A 19,257-nucleotide genomic window follows, 5' to 3' on the forward strand; every position below is an offset into this window, starting at 1 on the left:
CATTTTTTCTTGGAATTTCTACCAATTGGATATTACAAGTCCTAGGTTGATCCACTAATTTGCTTATCTTTCTCTTCCCATTTCTGTACTTTGTATTCTGACTCTGTGTCCTATCTTAGAACCTTAACTTAACTTACGTGGGCCTTAATAGCCTCATCTGTAAAATGGAATTATTGATGGTACCTTTTTACAAAGATCAAATGTCAATGTACATTTACAAATGAATAGAAAATGTTTATGGAACAGTACCTAGTATTGTTGTTAATATTACTTTCTACAGATTCGTCTTTGCTCTACTGTTGTTAATATTATATTCTATATCCTTGTGTTTTAATCTATTTTTTATTTTTTCCTCAATTTGATCTTCCAGCTGTCTTCTACTTTGAAAATTCAGCTATCATATTTTTATTTTCCAAAAGTTCTTTCTTGTTCTCGAATTGTTTCCTTTTTGAAATCACATACTATTTCCTGGATACAGTATTTTTTTCTCGTCTCTCTGAGGATGTTAATGATAGCTTTCTTTATAAGTTTTTCTTCTACCCCCTGAATTGCCTCTGATTATGCCAGTTCCCTTTTTTCCACCTGTTTGTTTGATTTCTGTCTTTCATGTTTGAGGCTTTCCTCAGATGTTTAGTGACTTGGGCCGTCTCTTTATCTGCAGGAATGAAGCTCTGAGACACTGAGTGGGAGGGGTGTGTGGGGCTGTGTGTGTGCATGAATGAATATGTGCACTCCCTGTGGGCCAGCAGGCCTCCCTGTAGGGTCCAGGCAGGGAGCAAGCTGTTAGTTGGGAGCCTATAAACACCAGTGCAGTAGGTCATTTGCAGTGGCCATTTGGTTCCACTGGAGAAGAATCCCCCAGTTTTCTGCCAGCAGGTGGGGTGAAGATACATGTCTGCTTCTGGGATTGAGAGGGTTGAGTCACAGCGGGGTTCACCCCACAGTTCTGCACACAGCCATCCATTAAACTCTCCGCCCTCTGCTGTGCCTGACTCTGCCTGGTCCAGAGACTCTTCAGATCCTGAACTATTGAAATCATGTTCTCCTCACAGTGTACACTGTGCAGCCACAGTATAGCCAAGCCCAAATTATAACAAGATTCTTTCCAAGTACATTCTTAGACAGGCTTGAAATAGGTCTGTAATACACAGATGTCCCAGTCTCTCTGTTGGTGCTATGGTGACACTCTATGTGGAGCGGAGTGTCTAAAGAATAGCAGAGTGGGCCGGGCCCGGTGGCTCACGCCTGTAATCCCAGCACTTTGGGAAGCCAAGGTGGATGGATCACGAGGTCAAGAGTTCGAGACCATCCTGGCTAATATGGCGAAACCCCATCTCTACTAAAAATACAAAAAATTAGCCGGACTTGGTGGCAGGTGCCTGTAGTCCCAGCTACTCAGGAGGCTGAGGCAGGAGAATGGTGTGAACCCAGGAGGCGGAGCTTGCAGTGAGCTGAGATCGTGCCACTGCACTCCAGCCTGGGCGACAGAGTGAGACTCTGTCTCCAAAAAAAAGAATTAACAGAATAGCAGAGTGGATATTACTGAGAATAATATGGACATGAAGAAGTTATGCTCAGCAAATAGCACTTTCAGGGGAGCTTTGCTTACATGGCAATTCTGTAAGTGAATTGCGGGCTCATGGACTGGATGGTATCAGGAAGAAAATAGTAAGAATCGGGATGAAGCCCACGTAAAGGAAAGTTTAGAGAAAAAGGGTTTACATACCCAAAGACAGAAGCGCTGAGAGCCTTCATTATAGTCTGCAACTTGCCAATTAGGAAGTCAACAAGAATTTGTTGACTTTTGATATGTGCTGAGTGCTGAGTTACTTCTCAGCTCTGGCTACACAACAGAATCACCAGGCCCTGCCATAGGCCAATTAAATTAGAATCTCTGCGGGTGGAGCCTCAGCATTAATATTTTTTAAAAGCTCACAAGGTCTTTTGAATTGCAGCTGGGATTGAGACTCATAGGAATGGCGCCTCTCTGGAAGAGCATCAGATATAAAATAGGACTCCTGTCCTTTTGAGGAACTCGGTTGGAGCGTGAAATTTAACACGCAAAATTTAAGCAACATATAAAGTGTTTATAAGTGCCAAAGAAGTAGTTTATGGCCGGGCACGGTGGCTCACACCTGTAATCCCAGCACTTTGGGAGGCCGAGGCAGGCAGATCACGAGGTCAGGAGATTTGAGACCATCCTGGCTAACATGGTGAAACCCCGTCTCTACTAAAAACACAAAAAATTAGCCGGGCATGGTGGCAGGTGCCTGTAGTCCCAGCTACGGGGGAGGCTGAGGCAGAAGAATGGCGTGAACCTGGGAGGCGGAGCTTGCAGTGAGCCAAGATCGCGTCACTGCACTCCAGCCTGGGCTACAGGGCGAGAATCCGTCTCAAAAACAAACAAAAAAAAGGTAGTTTATAAAACATAGGTAGATGATTTTGAATAGGGAGTTACTTTGGTACTTGGAATGTTTGTGATTCAGGACAGGCAAGACCCCCAAATTGGGACTTAGCTTGGAAGGGTTCTCGGCTTTGCCTAGGAAAGAATTCAAGGGCAAGGCATTGGTATTAAACAGCAACGATGATTGAAACAGCAGTGTACAGCAGCAACAGAGGTCCTGCTCCTTGCAGAGCAGGCAGTGTGCCCAGAGCAGCAGCTCAAAGGCAGTCTGCACTCACATCAATACCCACTTTTAATTATATGCAAATTAAGGGACAATTATGCAGAAATTTCTAGGAAGAGGGTGGTAACTTCCGGGTCATCTGGTCATTGCTGTGGAAAGGGGTGGTAACTTCTAGCTGTTGCCATGGCAATGGAAAACTGATGTGGCACACACTGGTGGGTGTGTCTTATGGAAAGCTGCTTCTGTCTCGGCCCTGTAGCAGCTAGTCCTCACTTTGGTCCGGTGTCCAATTCCCACCTCTTACCTCAGTTAGGGACTGTTAATTGAGTGCCAATTATGTGTCTGGCCCTAAAATAAGTGAAGAGGTTCAGAGGAGAATAATACACAGTGTATGTTCTCAAGAAACTTTTATTTTGGGTAGAGGAAAACCAAACTATAAAGCTTAAAAAGAACCAGAGAGCTATTTGATGCTAAATTATGTTTGGAAACTTAAGTGCAGTAGAGTTTGAATTCTTAGGTATGTTTGGAAAAAGTTTCTAGTTGTAGGTAGAATTTGAGTTTTGCCTTAAAGAACTGCAAAGAATTCATTTAATTTAGTAATTTAAAAAGTGAATAATGAGTACATGCTACTTCCCAGGCACCGTGCTAAGCATTTACATGAATTATCTCATTCTCACAATATATTTTTGAGCTATGCATTATTATTATCTCTGTTCTACAGGTAGAAAAACCAAGGCTTATCAAACTTAAAGAAATTTGTCAAAAGCCACGCAAGTTAAGTGGTGGAGCCAAACTCAAAAGCCGGGCCGTATGGCTCGTGAGCTGGGCTTGTAACCACTATCTGTAGGACCAGAGTCAGCAGCAGAGAGAGGCCAGAGCGTGGCAAATGTATTTCTTGAATATTGAGTAAGTGGCAGGTTATGCTGAGTAGATTATTTGGTTGGTAAGGTGAATTGGGGCCCAGTTCAATTTGTCAGGGGTTTTGACTACCGTTTCGTGGAATTTAACTTTATTTTCTGGACCCTGGAGAGTTCAGAAGGTTTTTGAGGCAGGGAATACAATGTTGGAAAGCATTTTCTAGGAAACCGTAAAGGCCAGAGACAGGGGAACCAGGTAAAAAAATATCTCAGTGGTCAAGGCATGAAGCTTAGGGGCCTGAGAGAGGCGGGTGGAACGGAAAATGGTGGGAAAGGTGTCGTCGGCACCTTGGAGAAGAATGTTCTTTATTTCTAGAGACAGCAGGGATGTGAGAATGGACGGTAGGCCGGCCACGGTGGCTCACGCCTGTAATCCCAGCACTTTGGGAGGCCGAGGCAGGCGGATCACGAGGTCAGGAGATCGAGACCATCGTGGCTAACACAGTGAAACGCCGTCTCTACTAAAATACAAAAAAAAAAAAAAAAATTAGCCGGGCATGGTGGTGGGTGCCTGTAGTCCCAGCTACTGGGGAGGCTGAGGCAGGAGAATGGCGTGAACTCGGGAGGCGGAGCTTGCAGTGAGCCGAGATCACACCACTGCACTCCAGCCTGGGTGACAGAGCGAGACTCCGTCTCAAAAAAAAAAAAAAAAGACAGAATGGACAGTCATACCACAGGGGTTATTTAGGTTTGATGTCAGTTTGAACTTCCTTACCTTACAATGACGAAGGGAGGTTTTGGAGTTTAGAATGTATTAATACATTCTTCAGAGACTTTTAAGGAAAAGGCAAATTGTGATTTTTTTCTGACATGGTTTTACTTCTATCTACATTAGTTCTAGGCTTGTAAGTATTGTATGACCTTTGACTCAATTCAGTTCTGGATATAATTTAATTTAGGCCCTGTGACTAAGCTGTTTTATATGGCTTATCTAAGAGCTACTGAGATAAAGGATTTACATAAGTACAGTCTTTCATTCTAATGTTGGACTCTGGTAATACTTCTCAGTATGCCAATAAACCTTATTTCCCGTTCCCCTGCCTTCTTTTCTTGAGCATTAATGATAGCCACTAGGTTGGGTGCACATCTCAAGGCCGTTCTCTACTGGATGAGATTCTCTCCGAGTCTGAGATGAGAAACTTCCATAAATCCTTTCCCTAGACTTCCATAACACTATGGCTACACCTAACCCATGTCCTCAAATCCCATATTAGCACGGCATGCAAATGACGGCAGTGGGGAGAAACAGGGAGTGAATCAGAGCCTGTTAATGGCTCTGTTGTGATTGCAGCCATGGGTTTGCTTAAGAAAGATACCGTGCCTTCATTGTGACTGGCATCAAAGGTATGTGAAGATACTACCTAAGCTAGGTGTGAGAAGCCCAAATACATTATTACTAATGATTTTCATAAGGGCTAAAGCGTTTAGGCCAAAAATAACTAAAGAGAACAATAGTGCTGTCAATAAAACTCCTAAATAATGAGATAGCAATTAATGGATGCATGGCCTCATTGTTCTTTTTTGCTCTAGGCATTAAGCATCTCATTTTAAAAGTCATGGTAAGTACTGCAATATTGCTCATTTACATTTTTATTTAGTACTGTTAATTTAATTTTAATTTATTTCACTTTTTATTTAACCTTAAATCTTTTATTTTAATATAAAAATTGGAATGATCCTCTCCTTTCCCCCATTGTAAATTTTCCAAGCAAGAGTGGTTTTGGTGCTTTGGAACTTTCTCAGTTAACTCCCTATGTTAGGTCCTGTAATCAGGCTCTTACTACATGTTTTCATGGTGTTATTGATGATAATGATGAGTTTCAGGTGTGTTTTTGTTGCCTAATAATACAGATTCTTTGGTATTTTCTATGACTCCATTGTACGGGGTCAGCCTGGCCATTTCTCCTCATGGTTCTTTCCCCCTTTAAGCCCCAGAAGCCATCAGGAAGAGCCTTTCACCTTATTTTTTCAGCAAAGCCTGCAGGATGCCATGGGGGATACTCTTACAGGACTATTCCAGGCAGCAAGCTTTCTTCATACAGTGGTTCAGAGATTCTGAGTAAGCAATAAGGATTGTTCTGCTGGGCCCACTGGTCATAACTTGGCTATTAAATGCGTCTCCCATTACTCTTGATATGTCTCCCTTCTCCCCAGGAAACATCAGATGCTTGCAAACCATTTTCCAAACCACAGAGCACTGGGCCCTGGAAGCTTTCTTTGGCCCCTTGTTAAGACTAGATTGCTCAAAGAGTTGTAGGCCAAGGAATGAATGTATCTTGTGTTGCACAAAATACATTTGGATATTTATCAGGACTTAATTTAATGAACTTTTCTTCCCTTGCACCAACTTTCCTTTGTATCCCTCCTCCTGAAGAAAAGGTGCCAACATTCCCCTTTAAGTCTAAGCTGAAGTCATAGATGACCCTAAGTGTTTTAGAAGTAAGTTGGTGACTTAAGTCCCACTAATTTTCCTCTATCTTCCAAACGACACTGTTTCCTGAGGCTTCTGATGGGATATGACGTGACTAGGGCTTTTAATCCCCTTCTTAGGCTCCTTAGAGTCCATGCTGAGAATGACTCAGCCAATTTCAGAGATAATGGATTCCTTTTGAAGACCCCTGTTTCATCTTTGACTTTTATAGGAAGGATGGGATTGGATGGGCTGGCTCTTCTCTGTGTGGGAACTTAAAAGGCAAGGCCTTCGAACTTGGCCTTCAGGTGTGTTCAGGGCCAGGGACTGGTACACAGAGGAAGTCCGGATGTGCTTTTTAAATCTTAGCACTGTGACTTGAGTTTTGCCATTCCATCTTGTAGTGTTTGGGAATTGTGTCGTAGATTGTTTACCTAGCCTTGACACTCAGTGGTTGTTGAGGAGTGAGTAGGGTGTGGTTAGGGGGCGGAGGCGGGAATGTTGGTTGAGAAAGACTACCAAAATGTTAGTGTGTTGAGAAGTAAGAGGAACAGTGCTTGGGCATGGAAAAGTTTGGCATGACAGCTTCTTCCTACAGAAACTTTCCCAGAAATTTCTCAGGAGGAAGGAGTTGGCTCAGAGTTTCCAATGGATTATCTTTGGCTATGATGCCCAAAGAATCTTGACACTAAGGATTTATAGCTTTTACTAGTTCTGAATACTAAGAAATAGTAGAGTCCATTAAAAATGCTTGGAGTTTGTTGATATGTTGGGGGCTGGTCATTTCCTCCTTGAACTCTGATCTGCTAGAAGCTCTAATGGGTAATGAATGGGCTAATGAGTTGTCACCTTTAGTTTATATTTAAATACTACCTTAGAGATGTGAAAGCCTGAACCTGACTCTAATAGCTTCATTATGGACCCACAAATGTAACCGACTAGGTGGATGGTTTCCACTGAGATTTTGGCCTGGTGTAATTCGGCTGCTGCTTGAGGCTATTTTTGGAGGCTTTTGGAGTATCATAGGAGTACATCTATCCAGTGTCTTTATTTTTTTTTTTAATATTTATTTATTTATTTATTTTTGAGACAGAGCCACGCTCTGTCGCCCAGGCTGGAGTGCAGTGGCGCGATCTCAGCTCACTGCAAGCTCCGCCTCTCGGGTTCACGCCATTCTCCTGCCTCAGTCTCCCGAGTAGCTGGGACTACAGGCGTCCGCCACCACACCTGGCTAATTTTTTGTAATTTTAGTAGAGACGGGATTTCACCGTGTTAGCCAGGATGGTCTCGATCTCCTGACCTCATGATCCACCCACCTCGGCCTCTCAAAGTGCTGGGACTACAGGCGTGAGCCACCGTGCCTGGCCCAGTGTCTTTATTTTTATTTTAAAAGATATTACAGCACTCCTGTCTTCTGCCAGTGCTTTGCTAAGTTGTGGGATAATAAAATGGACACAGCTAGATGGGAAGGGTCACTGCTCTGCCCTGACTCAGCTCCATTCCCCAGGACAGGGAGGCCACGTCCCCGCAATATTTCTTATCTCCTGCTCTCAGCTGCGCGGTGCAGAGGGAAGGCAGATCTCTCCTGAAAGGATCAGGTGGCGGCTGGATGGAGAGTGGTGGGCTTGGGTCACTAGAAGAGAGCTGGGGCCCAGTGAAAGGAACGCGTGCCTGCAGGGCAAACTGCATTTTGAACTCTTCTCTTTCAGGGCCTAAAAGTTGCTTTTGTCAAAAGTCCTCTTTTCTGTGCCAAACCTGAATAGCAGAGATGAAAGCAGACTGCAGCTGTTGGAGGAGTGTGGGTCTGCTGCAGAATCAGAGTCTGTGTTGGTTGTTATACTTGGTGTGGGAATTGGGTTCTCCGATGCTGACTGCAAGAGAGGAGATGTTTGGCGAAGGACTGTGCCAGTCCAGAGTTCCTGTGTCAGATAATAACAGTAGCCTCCATTTGTATGGCCTTTGCAGTTTATAATAGTGCCTATAAAATATGTCAAATATTACATTGTCATTTTCATAAGTTCCTATTTTCTGATGCAGTTTCAAAACCTTGTTCTGATACCCATCTTATTAAGTAAGGCAGAAGAGATCCTACATTTTAAAAATAGATACTTTAAAATTCTGTGCTTTGAAATAATCTTGGTAAAATTCGACACTGCAGTTTATTGACCTTATTTTTCTTTGTGTAGAGAGAATGATGATTTTTGACCCTGTAATCCTGAGCTTAGAATCTAGGGAGAAGAGGAAACATTTATTTGTTTTTGCACTTTGTTTTGTACCACATTTGGTAGCTTGTTACCAGCTGAGGAAGTAAATTGACTAATTAGGGGAAACCCAAAGCACTATTGATATCTATCTCTAGGCGTAATGGTTGCAAGTTCTATAAAAAGGCCTCTCTGCTTCTCATGTGGTCAATAAGGAAATGGCTCATGGAAAATGAGAAAATACCTGAACAGCTGGCTGCCAATCTGAGTTCTCTGCCCACGGGTGTGGCTTGGCTCAGTTCTTTGGACTTGGTAATGGGGTCATTATTTCTGTATTCGATGGATTTCAGAATGTCATGTTATTTCAGCCCAAGTGGTTTCCCAGGAAACACAACTATTTGCCCTCTTCTTCCCAGCACGGAAACTAGAGTGCCTTCTTTCTCCCAGTCGGGGAGAAACGTCTCCAAATAGGGCTTCCTTTATCTTGTAGAAGTTGCTTCGTTTTTCTGTATGTGGGAACATACATAGCTTTTTTTGGTGTATACATTTCTACAGTTTGAAATTTTCTACATTGAAACATTTTGTTTCCTATTGGGAAGAAGTTGATGCGATCTCTATCACAAATGAAAACATATCCTTTATACTGCCTTTTTCTTTTGGGAATTGTGCACCCTGTCGTGAGAATTACGGGGACCTATGCTCATGTAGTATAACTAACACCTGGCATAGCTCATTAATGCACCCTACAAGATTTTAACTATGTTGGAATGCACATCAACTGCCTGGAAGACAGAATGTCAGAAAGAAAAGTCTCTGGTAAGTTGTACAGAAAGTCCTCAAACAACATCGTTTCATTCTATGTTGTTTCATTATAATGTTGATGAAAAAAATTAATCTTGGCCTAGCCACTGTCCATGTGGAGTTTGCACGTTCTCTCCATGTCTGCGTGGGTTTTCTCTAGGTCCTTCAGTTTCCTCCCACATCCCAAAGCTACGCACATGAGGTGAACAGGCGTGACTACATGGTCCCGGTGTGAGTGAGCGTGGGTGTACATGTGAGTGCTCCCTGCAATGGGGGGGTGTCCTGTCCACGGCCGGCCCCCGCCTGGCACCCTGAGCTGCTGAGACAGCCTCTGGCCACCTGCGCCCCTGAACTGGAATAACTGGGTAAATACTTACCCCACTTGATTTTATTACTCATTCTTCAATGTTTATATAGTTCATATTTATTTCAGTGTTTAATATTAGAAATGTCTTGGCCTTTGTTTAGAAGTTTGATGTTTTTGTCGCTAGAAACGTGCTGTAGGAACTTCACTCTTGTTTATATCAATTAGCCTGTGGGAAAATTGGTTTCTTATATTGGTTTCGCTTAAAGCCAAAGTTTCCAAGAACCCTTCTTTTTTTTTTTTTTTTTTTTTTTTTTTTTTTTTTTTTTTGAGACAGAGTCTCGCTCTGTCGCCTGGGCTGGAGTGCAGTGGCGCAATCTCGGCTCACTGCAAGCTCCGCCTCCCGGATTCACGCCATTCTCCTGCCTCAGCCTCCGAGTAGCTGGGACTACAGGCGCCCGCCACCGCGCCCGGCTAATTTTTTGTATTTTTTAGTAGAGACGGGGTTTCACCGTGGTCTCGATCTCCTGACCTCGTGATCCGCCCGCCTCGGCCTCCCAAAGTGCTGGGATTACAAGCGTGAGCCACTGCGCCCGGCCTCCAAGAACCTTTCTATAATATTAAGTGAGGACTTTATTTTAGAATTTTGGGAGGTAGCATGATACATACTTAAAGGAGGATGGCCATGAATCAAACAGACTTCTGTTCAAATCTCAGATATGTGACCTCATGATTGGATAATTTCTCTGTGGAGTGAAAGATGTATGTGCAAAGTCCAGCCCCTAGTGGTGCTCAGTGAGCTTTCCTTCCTTTTGTCCCTCTGTCCTTGGCCTTGAGACTTGTGGGGGAATCTAAAAGACACCAGGCTGATTTAGCATCTTGTCGAGCCTCTCTGCTTGTGGGCGGTTGACTCTTCCTGAGGCCCTCACCACAGGTGCAGCATTACTAGCAATATTATTATTATTATTATTGCTTTTGAGATGGAGTCTCACTCTGTCGTCCAGGCTGGAGGGCAGTGGCACAATCTCGGCTCACTGCAGCCTCTGCCTCCCGGGTTCAAGCGATTCTCATGCCTCGGCCTCCCAAGTAGCTGAGATTACATGCATTAGCTACCACGTCTGGCTAATTTTTGCATTTTTAGTAGAAATGAGGTCTCGCCATGTTGGCCAGGTTGTTCTCTAACTTCTGACCTCAGGTGATCCACCTGCCTCGGCCTCCGAAAGTGCTGGGATTACAGGTATGAGCTACTGCACCCGGCCTATCAATATTATTTTTTAGTGAACAAATCAGTGTCAGTGCTGTGGGCCTTTGGGTTGTAATGCAATCCAAGGTCTACTGTTCCTTTCCCCCTCTCCGCCTAAACATATATTAGCCAAATTTGGGGAAATTTTCCAAGCAGAAGCTTTTTGGATTGGCTGTTAATACATCACATCGTTAGCTGTGAATCTCAGGTACACTCAAGCTCTCCCAAAAATAGACCACATGAAGGAGGAAAATAAGAACCCAAGGCCATGCAAGCACTCAGTATTTGGTGGCTGTTGCCCAGAAAGGCAATACAGTCATGTGAACAGAACACTCGTTCTCTCCTCTGGAGGCCCGAGCTCTGTTTCTAGTTCAGACCTCAGCTTTCTTCTATGTGACTTTGTTTTATGCCCTCTGCCTCATCCATCAAAGACTGGATTGGAAAAAATAATCTCTGTTCTGTTATTTAGTGTGTTATTAGCTATAAGTCACCTAATTGCAAAGTCTTAATTGTGCGTGGTGCAAATGTAGTCTTTTGCCTTTCGTAGTTACAGTCTAGATCACCCGTGGGAATATCAGGTAAGTAAATAGTTTATAGTTTATTACTTCACTTCCTTGTGAACTGAGATGATTGAGCAGAGCTGGAGAAGTTTATACGCGTGCATTAATGTTTTGTTCTTTGCACACGTATTCAACTAATATTCGTTCAGTTGATATCCTGTGCAAAGTACAGGAAGAACACTGTGGGAGATAGAAGTAAAAGGCAAAGACTTTAAATGGGACTGAGAAATATTAGACAGACATATTGTTTCCTAGTGTAATATTAGTCCTAAAATCATTGTACCTTGGTACCAAAAAGGGACCTTCAACATCATCTCATTCCCTCATTTACAGATGAGGAATATTCAGAGCAAGAAAGACCTCACTGTGGCCCAGAGGCAGAGCAAGTTTAATGAGGTTGTCAAGGCCAGAGTTCAACCTTCATAGACAGGATTTGGCTCCGTGCAAGAGAAAGGCCTTCTTGCTGTAGGGAGCAACTGCCTTTGGTTCTGGTAGCCAATTGGATACCATGGTCTGCGAACTGACGTGCATTGTGTTGCAAACTCTTATTGCTGTTATTCCTATGGTTACCCCTTATTATAGTAGTGTCTTCAAGAGCAAGACTCAAACATGAGTAAGTATTGATGTCTCATGTAAAAATTTTCCCTCAACTGTTTGGGGATACACCGGCTGCCATTTATTCTTAACAGCTTAAATGAAAGAGAAAGGGAGAGGAACTCTCATTCTATCTAACAAGATCCTTCCATCAAACACAGAGCTTCCCTTTCCTCCTTACTTCAACAGGTAGATTCCTTCAAAGTTGGAATCCTTTTTGCAACATAGTTTTATGACCCCTGTGTGCATTAGATGCGTAATCACTAAGGATACACATCTATCAGAAATTAATAGAATACCAAAAAGAGAAAATCAATGGGATTCCATAGAAGTCATACAGCCGGCTGTGTGAGATGGAAATGTCCTGACGGAAATGCCTGTATGATGCCAGTCATCACAGCAATGGGAAATCTTCTGATTACTGACTATATTTTGGGGGCCTTGCCAGACACTGGTTTGTTTGCAGGTGCTCCAGTTTAATGACTTGCCTTCATGTTCCAGCAAAGAGCTCTTCCTGCTTGTCCTTACTCTGCGGAACCAATTCCAACATCAGAAGTTGAAATGAGGCACAAATGCCTTTTCCTCTGTTTTCTGTACTCCTCAGGTTTTTGGTTTTACTTTTTTTTTTTTTTTTGGACAGTTATAATTTGGCAAATTTGTATACTTTTATACCGGCATATCTTAAACTTTTACCTGTTGCTTTATATCATTCAGTTTGGATCACACTGGAATCTCAGCTAACCTCATTCTTAGAATGTCAGTTAAATGCCACTCTTTCATGAGAATCCTGACAGCCTATACTTGGTTACATCTTCCTAAATACTCTTTTCTTCCCCATAGAGATGGGGTCTTGCTATGTTGGCCAGGCTGGCCTTGAATGCCTGGCTTCAAATCATCTCCTGCCTCATCTTTCCCAAGTGCTAGTGTTACAGACATGAGCTACTGTTCCAAGCCCCGAAATACTCTTTATAGCACCTGACCTACTACTTTTTAAATCATCTGCCATCCTGGCTAGACCCTACGCTGGACAAGGAGCTGGTCTGTCTTTTATGCATTTATTTAATTAAATTTTCTTCCTTTTCTTTTTTTTAGAGATAGAGTCTCACTCTTGACACCCAGGCTGCACTGCAATGGTGCAATCATAGCTCACTGCCTCCTCCAACTCTTGGGTTCAAGTGATCCTGCTGCCTCAGCCCCCCAAGTAGCTAGGACTACAGGCACACACCACCACACCTGGATAATTTTTAAAATTTCCCTTGAGATAGGATCTCACTATGTTGCCTAGGTTAATCTCGAATTCCTGGCTTCAAACAATCCTCCTGCCTCAGCCTCCCAAAGTGCTGGGATTACAGGCGTGAGCCATCGTGCCCAGCCAGGACATGGTCTTCTCGTGTATTGTTTTATCCCCAGTTGGTGTGTAGATCTCTTGTGTCTACAGTAGGGATTCCACAATTTACTTAGTTGAATTGGATTTTATTCTCTCTTTTTTTTTTTTTTTTGAGATGGAGTTTCGCTCTTTTCGCCCGGACTGGAGTGCAATGGCACCATCTCGGCTCACGGAAACCTCTACCTCCTGGGTTCAAGTGATTCTCCTGCCTCAGCCTCCCAAGTCGCTGGGATTACAGGTGCCCATCATCACGCCTAGCTTATTTTGTATTTTTAATAGAGATGGGGTTTCACCATGTTGGCCAGGCTGGCCTTGAACTCCTGACCTCAGATGATCCACATGCCTTGGCCTCCCAAAGTGCTGGGCTTACAGACATGAGCCACCCTGCCCAGCCAGATTTTATTCTCTTTTATCTCCCTTTGTTTTTAATTATTTGCAGCTAAGGCAAGCCATAGAGAGATTTAAGTCAGGATTAGAATGTGTAGGGAGAAGAATGAAGTCAGATTGGATTTTTTTTTTCCCCCAAGACGGAGTCTTGCTCTGTCACCCAGGCTGGAGTGTAATGGCGTGATCTCAGCTCACTGCAACCTCTGCCTCCTGGATTCAAGCAGTTCTTCTGCCTCAGGCTCCCGAGTAGCTGGGACTACAGGCACCTGCCACCACGCCCAGCTAATTTTTGTATATTTAGTAGAGACAGGGTTTCACCACGTTGGCCAAGCTGGTCTCGAACTCCTGACCTCTTGATCCACCCACCTCAGCCTCCCAAAGTGCTGGGATTTCAGGCTTGAGCCACCGCACCCGGCCCAGATTGGATTTTTAAAATTACATATTTTTTTGCATAAAACATTCTGAGTTTGGCAGATGTATTCTTCTGGGTAATCAGGAACTTGCCTGTGGACCCAGGGGGCCACATGCAGAAAGGTAATCTCCAGTGGCTTTTTCTGGTAACTGGGTCCAGTGCCCTGACATTATGCACATCTCCCCAGCATGCCTGGTGGAGATTCCTAAACCAGGACTATAGTCCACTTCCAGGGCCATAGTCAGAGAAGGGGAGAAAATTTCAAAACTTATGTGAAAAGGTTAATGAGTAACTTTGTTGAATGTTTATCATTCTTGAAATTCTCTTTGGCCATTTTTACTGGTCCTGTACTCTGGCTTGTGCTGCTGCCTCTTACGCTATATAATGCCTGTCTCTTCTATTGATGATTTCCTTTTCCAGCCCTGTTGATGAAGAGGTACTCCAAGGTCCAGTCCTTCATCCTCTGTTTCTCTCTCTTTTTTTTTTTTTGTTGAGATGGAGTCTCGCTCTGCCACCCAGGCTGGAGTGCAGTTGGCTCACTGCAACCTCCACCTCCTGGGTTCAAGTGATTCTCCTGCCTCAGCCTCCCGAGTAGCTGGGACTACAGGCGCCCACCACCATGCCTGGCTAATTTTTGTATTTTTAATAGAGACAGGGTTTCACTATATTGGCGAGGCTGGTCTCGAACTCTGACCTTGTGATCCTCCCACCTCGGCCTCCCAAAGTGTTGGGATTACAGGTGTGAGCCACCAAGCCCAGTCCATCCTCTTGTTTCTTAAATCTTTCTTCTTGGGAGATGAATTCTGCTTTCAACTCTTCAACTTTGGTTTTGAGTGAATTTATGCATTCGTCTCAGAGCCGTTCTGGGGAGCATCAGCTTGTAACTGTCTCTGACACTTGGATGTGTGATTGTCACTTCAAACTGTAAGCCTCGTGTTTTCTCCCAAAACGTTCCCACATTGCAGACATCAGATTTCTCTCAATGGCCCTAAATCCAGCAGTCACCGTGAGCATCTTGAGTCTCCCCCTTCCTGTGTGTCTGCCTGTCTTCTCCCCACCCTGCAGATACTATTGGATTTTCCTCGACAGTGCCTCTGGAATCCATCCCTTCCTTCCCCTCTTGGAACTCGGTTCCTGCTCTTTTCACAGCTCACCCTGTCAGCAGGCACTGTGCTCTCTAGAACCCAGCAGTCTGCCCTGAATTCCTACACTTCCTACACCACTCAGGCTTTGCCACATGCTTCTTCATTTCCCTCTTTACCTTTAAATAATTAGTTTTTTTTGAGGGCAGAGATCAGGAATTGCTTCTCTTCCTGTCTCTACCAGTCAGCACAGAGCTGAGTAGCTGTTCAACAGAGTTCCCTAATGATAATTACAGTGAACCAGAGGATTCCTCCCAGGAAACTTTGTGTGTGGACTTTGCCTCCATGAATGCCAGGACGTCAGCTAGAAATGATTGAGCACAAGCTATGAGGCAGAGGGATGGATGAGGTTAGCACAACAAAGCAGTGTTGTGACTTCTTGGTGAATAGAGACATCTTTACAATATGGAACATTCATTGGGTCTGCTAAGTTGGGTGTTTGAAAAAAATCAGTGCCTTTTTTGGAATAGTTCTTCATTGTCTTTCATACTCATTTGCAATGTTATCCCCCAACAAGCTTGTAGAGAAGTATTAGTATTGCCTTTTTATAGAAGAGAAAACAGAAGCTTTGAAACATGACCAAGGTCATAGAGCCCAAAGGTGTCAGAACCACATCTCTAGCCCTGATATCCTGATTCCAGGTAAAATCAATTCAACAAAGCATGGAGTTAAGCACCAGGAAGATGGAGTTTCAAATTTTTTTCCTAAAGAAGTTTTCAATCTCGTGAGAAACAGATGGGTAAACAACTTAACTCCTAATTCAAGGTTTTAATTAAGTAAGAGTGAATCAGGACACAAACAGAATGTGTGGGTGCATGAAGGTAGGAGTGAGTGATTCTGTCTTTGTACTAAACAGCAGCTGTTCCTGGCAGCTTTCCGTCAGGGAGTGCTTGTGAAGCGTGGATGAAAGCAGGTGTGGGTGTATATGGAAAACGGCATGGCCGGGAGGAGAAAGACCACGCCATGTCCATGTGCTCATTGGCCAACGGAGGTGAAGGGTGGTGGAGGCTGCGGGCCGGATGATGACCGAATTAGGTGATGTGACATTTTAGGCAGCATGAGAAAGTCTAGAAACCTACCTGTTGGGCTGGCTTAATTGATCTCACTTAGCTCCCAGCATTGCTGAGTGGTTTTGTGGGTGTCTACAGTTCTAGTGATATTGCAGGGATAAGGTGATAAGACTTGGCTTGTCTCTGCAAAATGAAGAATCTGAAAAGGTGTGAAGCAATCAGCCTTCCAAGGTCTCTCTGATGTCCTTTGCTTATTTTCCAAACTTTCTTCATTTTTCTAAATCTCCCCAATCTTTTCTCCCCACTCCGCCTCTCTGTCCTTTATTTTTAAACCTTTGTAACCTTCTTAAGTTTTTATTTAACTGGAGGGTTATTCCAGAGTCTCTATCATGGCAGTCTAATGTGGATTTTAGAATAAATTTATTCCATGTTTCTAATTCATTTACATTTAACTCACAAAATACCCTTCCTCCTCTTTTTTTTTTTTTTTTAAATGAGGTAGTTAATGGCTAAGACATTTTGTCAGCCTTTGAGTTGGCCTCTTAAAACATTTTCTGTTTTCTTCAGTCACACAAAACCGGAATCTGTAGAGAGTGCATCTGTTTCATTCACTCTTACTGGACTAGGAACTTGGTGAGCCACAGTTAAAAGGCTATTCAGAATCTCTTTGTATTTCCTGCCTCCCTCTGTCCTCCTCTCTCCTGGGCTTACACACTTACACATTATGCGTATGGGGACACGGTCATGGAACTTTCACATCTGGTGACCACCAACACTCAGCTCGCTCTCAGCATAAGGCAGGGCAAAGTAACTTACTTTAACCACCCTGTATCTGTTCTCCCTGCTGTTTTTTGTTTTTGTTTTGTTTTGTTTTGTGTTTTGAGACAGAGTCTCACTCTGTTGCCCAGGCTGGAGTGCAGTGGCACAATCTCGGCTCACTGAAACCTCCATCTCCCGGGTTAAAGCGATTCACCTGCCTCAGCCTCACAAGTAGCTGGGATTACAGGTGTGCACCACCATGTTGGTGCACCATCAGACTGGTCTTGAACTCCTGACCTCAGGTGATTCACCCGCCTCGGCCTCCCAAAGTGCTGGGATTATAGGTGTGAGCCACTGCACCTGGCCCCGCCGCCTGCAGTTTTTAGAAATTGGCTTTGGTTCTGTCTTGTGACCCCCAACTCCATCCTTCCTTGCCTGTTACTAACCTTGAGAAGGGCCATGCCTTGGGACCCTCAAACTTTTCTGTGGATTTTTTTTTTTTTTTTTAACAGCTCTACTAAACCCAAGTAACTATTTGGGGAGTGTTGGTAGTTTTAGGAAGATGTCCGGCCAGGTGAGCCCTTCCGCTGACTTCTCTGAGCTCCCTGGTTGCTGTCAGTCTGGGTACATGGCTGCAAGGGCATTGGAAGACTTCCATTGAGCAAAGAGAAACTGGTCGACTCTGCTATTGCTGAATCTTGCTTTGCATGTGAATGCACAGATGATAAGAAGATACGTATGCATGCTTCACAAGTAGGTGTGCTTTCTTGATAAGAAAATTAATCTACTGTAATTTGGCTCAATCACTGAGCATTATGAAACTAAGTGAAGGGAGGGAAAGAAAGGGAACCAAGTGCCCCCTGGGCACTTCAGATACATTAATGCCGTTAATCCTCACAATAATCTAGGAGGGAGAACTGTTATTGGCCTAACTTTATAGGACATTGAAACCAAGAAAGTTTTGGTAACCTGCTCAGGGTCACTGTGTGAGTCAGGAATAAAGGCCTTATTTTTTCCACTACTCCAAATTACCAGCCAGTTGGTAGGAATGGGAGCTTAGGGGAATACTTCGGTGTGGGTGATGTTATGTTTTTTTTCTAGGAAACTCAGCTATAGCTGCCCAGTTGTCCATGGCGTCCGTCTTCCAGGTTATCTGCATACTTCTGGACCAGTGTCTTTGTGTGTGTGTTGTTTATGTCCCTCTGAAGCTTTCTGTGTATATATAGGTCACCCATTCCTGCAACGTAGAGCAGTCAAGCAGGCAGCTTAGAAATTCTTCTCCATTCGGACCTTTGGCCCTCGCTTGTGTAAACCGGAAATGTGGGTGTGGAGAGTCAATTTGGGGACTAGAATGGTGGAAGAATGGAAGAGAAGCCCACAGGAGGTGTGTGAGGGCAGAAACTGTACTTGGGGGATTTTGCTCTGAGGTTCAAGTATGGCTGTAGCTGCAGGGACCTGGCTTCTGCCATGAAGGAGGACTTAGATGGAGGAGCTGTGCCAGGAACCAGCAACCCTGGAGTGGGTACATGCCGGGCCCAAGCATGTTCACATTCACGAGTTCACTGACAGCTTTCAGAACCAGCATGACTGAAAATACTCTGTTTAGCCTACCAAGCGTTCCGCATCTCCCCAAGCTCCCTGGATGTCTCCGGCATCCGCCAACCACTCATGTACTCAGGTTTTCCAGAACCCAAAAACAGATTCTCAAAAAGGCCGAACATTTGGCAGGGAAGTATTTCTAGGTAAATGATACACACAGTTATGTGCCCTCCATCCCAGAGGGAAACATTGGTTAAGGAGATTGGTTGAAGAAAAACAACTATTAGAAAATGTGTTCAATGGGCTCATGTTTACACTCCTTCTGTCAACTAAAACTGTGTGTTTAAACAATGTCTTTGGTTTATTACAGTCATCACATTCTCAGTAGCAGATAATGTGCTTGAATTTCACAAGTGTATGTAAATGATCTAGGGTAGCAGGGCAGCTGTCCCCAGTCAACGTTTTCACATCGTGATAATTCTCAGGAAAGAGAAAGACATACTTAAGAGTTGTACGTTATCTGTCTTCTCAGTAACCAAAGTGTCTCCTAATGTATGCATTAATTTATAATTTGGCACTGTTTTTAAAACCTGGGTTTGATTTTTAGTCAAAATACAGATTTATGATGGGATTTATTTCACAGTACTTTTTTGCAAGAGTAGGAAATGTTGGAATGCAAGCGCTTGGTGAAATTAAAGCTCTGGGTCAATGCTACTTTGTTGGAAATCAAGTCATATATTAAAATTAGAAAAGACAGCGAGCAGCTGGCTCAAGTATATTTTGTCTCACTTTTCTGCTCCCCATGGGTTTGCTTTTCAGGAGATCCAGTGGTTTGTAGCACACACATTACTCACCAACTCCCATTCCAGCCATGCCTGTTCTTCAGAACTTTAGAGACACATATCAAATACCAAGAGCTCAAGACAGTGCCTCATCGCGATTCTATTTATTGACAATGGTGATC

At 43.8% G+C, this 19,257-nt stretch overlaps 1 protein-coding gene across 1 annotated transcript in view; it reads left to right on the plus strand.

Annotated features, from left to right (window-relative positions):
• The window catches only part of BARX2 (BARX homeobox 2), an 81,633-nt gene that overhangs the window by 34,919 nt on the left and 27,457 nt on the right, over window positions 1-19,257 (plus strand). The gene's annotated exons all lie outside the window — the stretch shown is intronic.

Source organism: Symphalangus syndactylus, chromosome 3 (assembly GCF_028878055.3).
Source record: "Symphalangus syndactylus isolate Jambi chromosome 3, NHGRI_mSymSyn1-v2.1_pri, whole genome shotgun sequence".
Lineage (NCBI taxonomy): Eukaryota > Metazoa > Chordata > Mammalia > Primates > Hylobatidae > Symphalangus > Symphalangus syndactylus.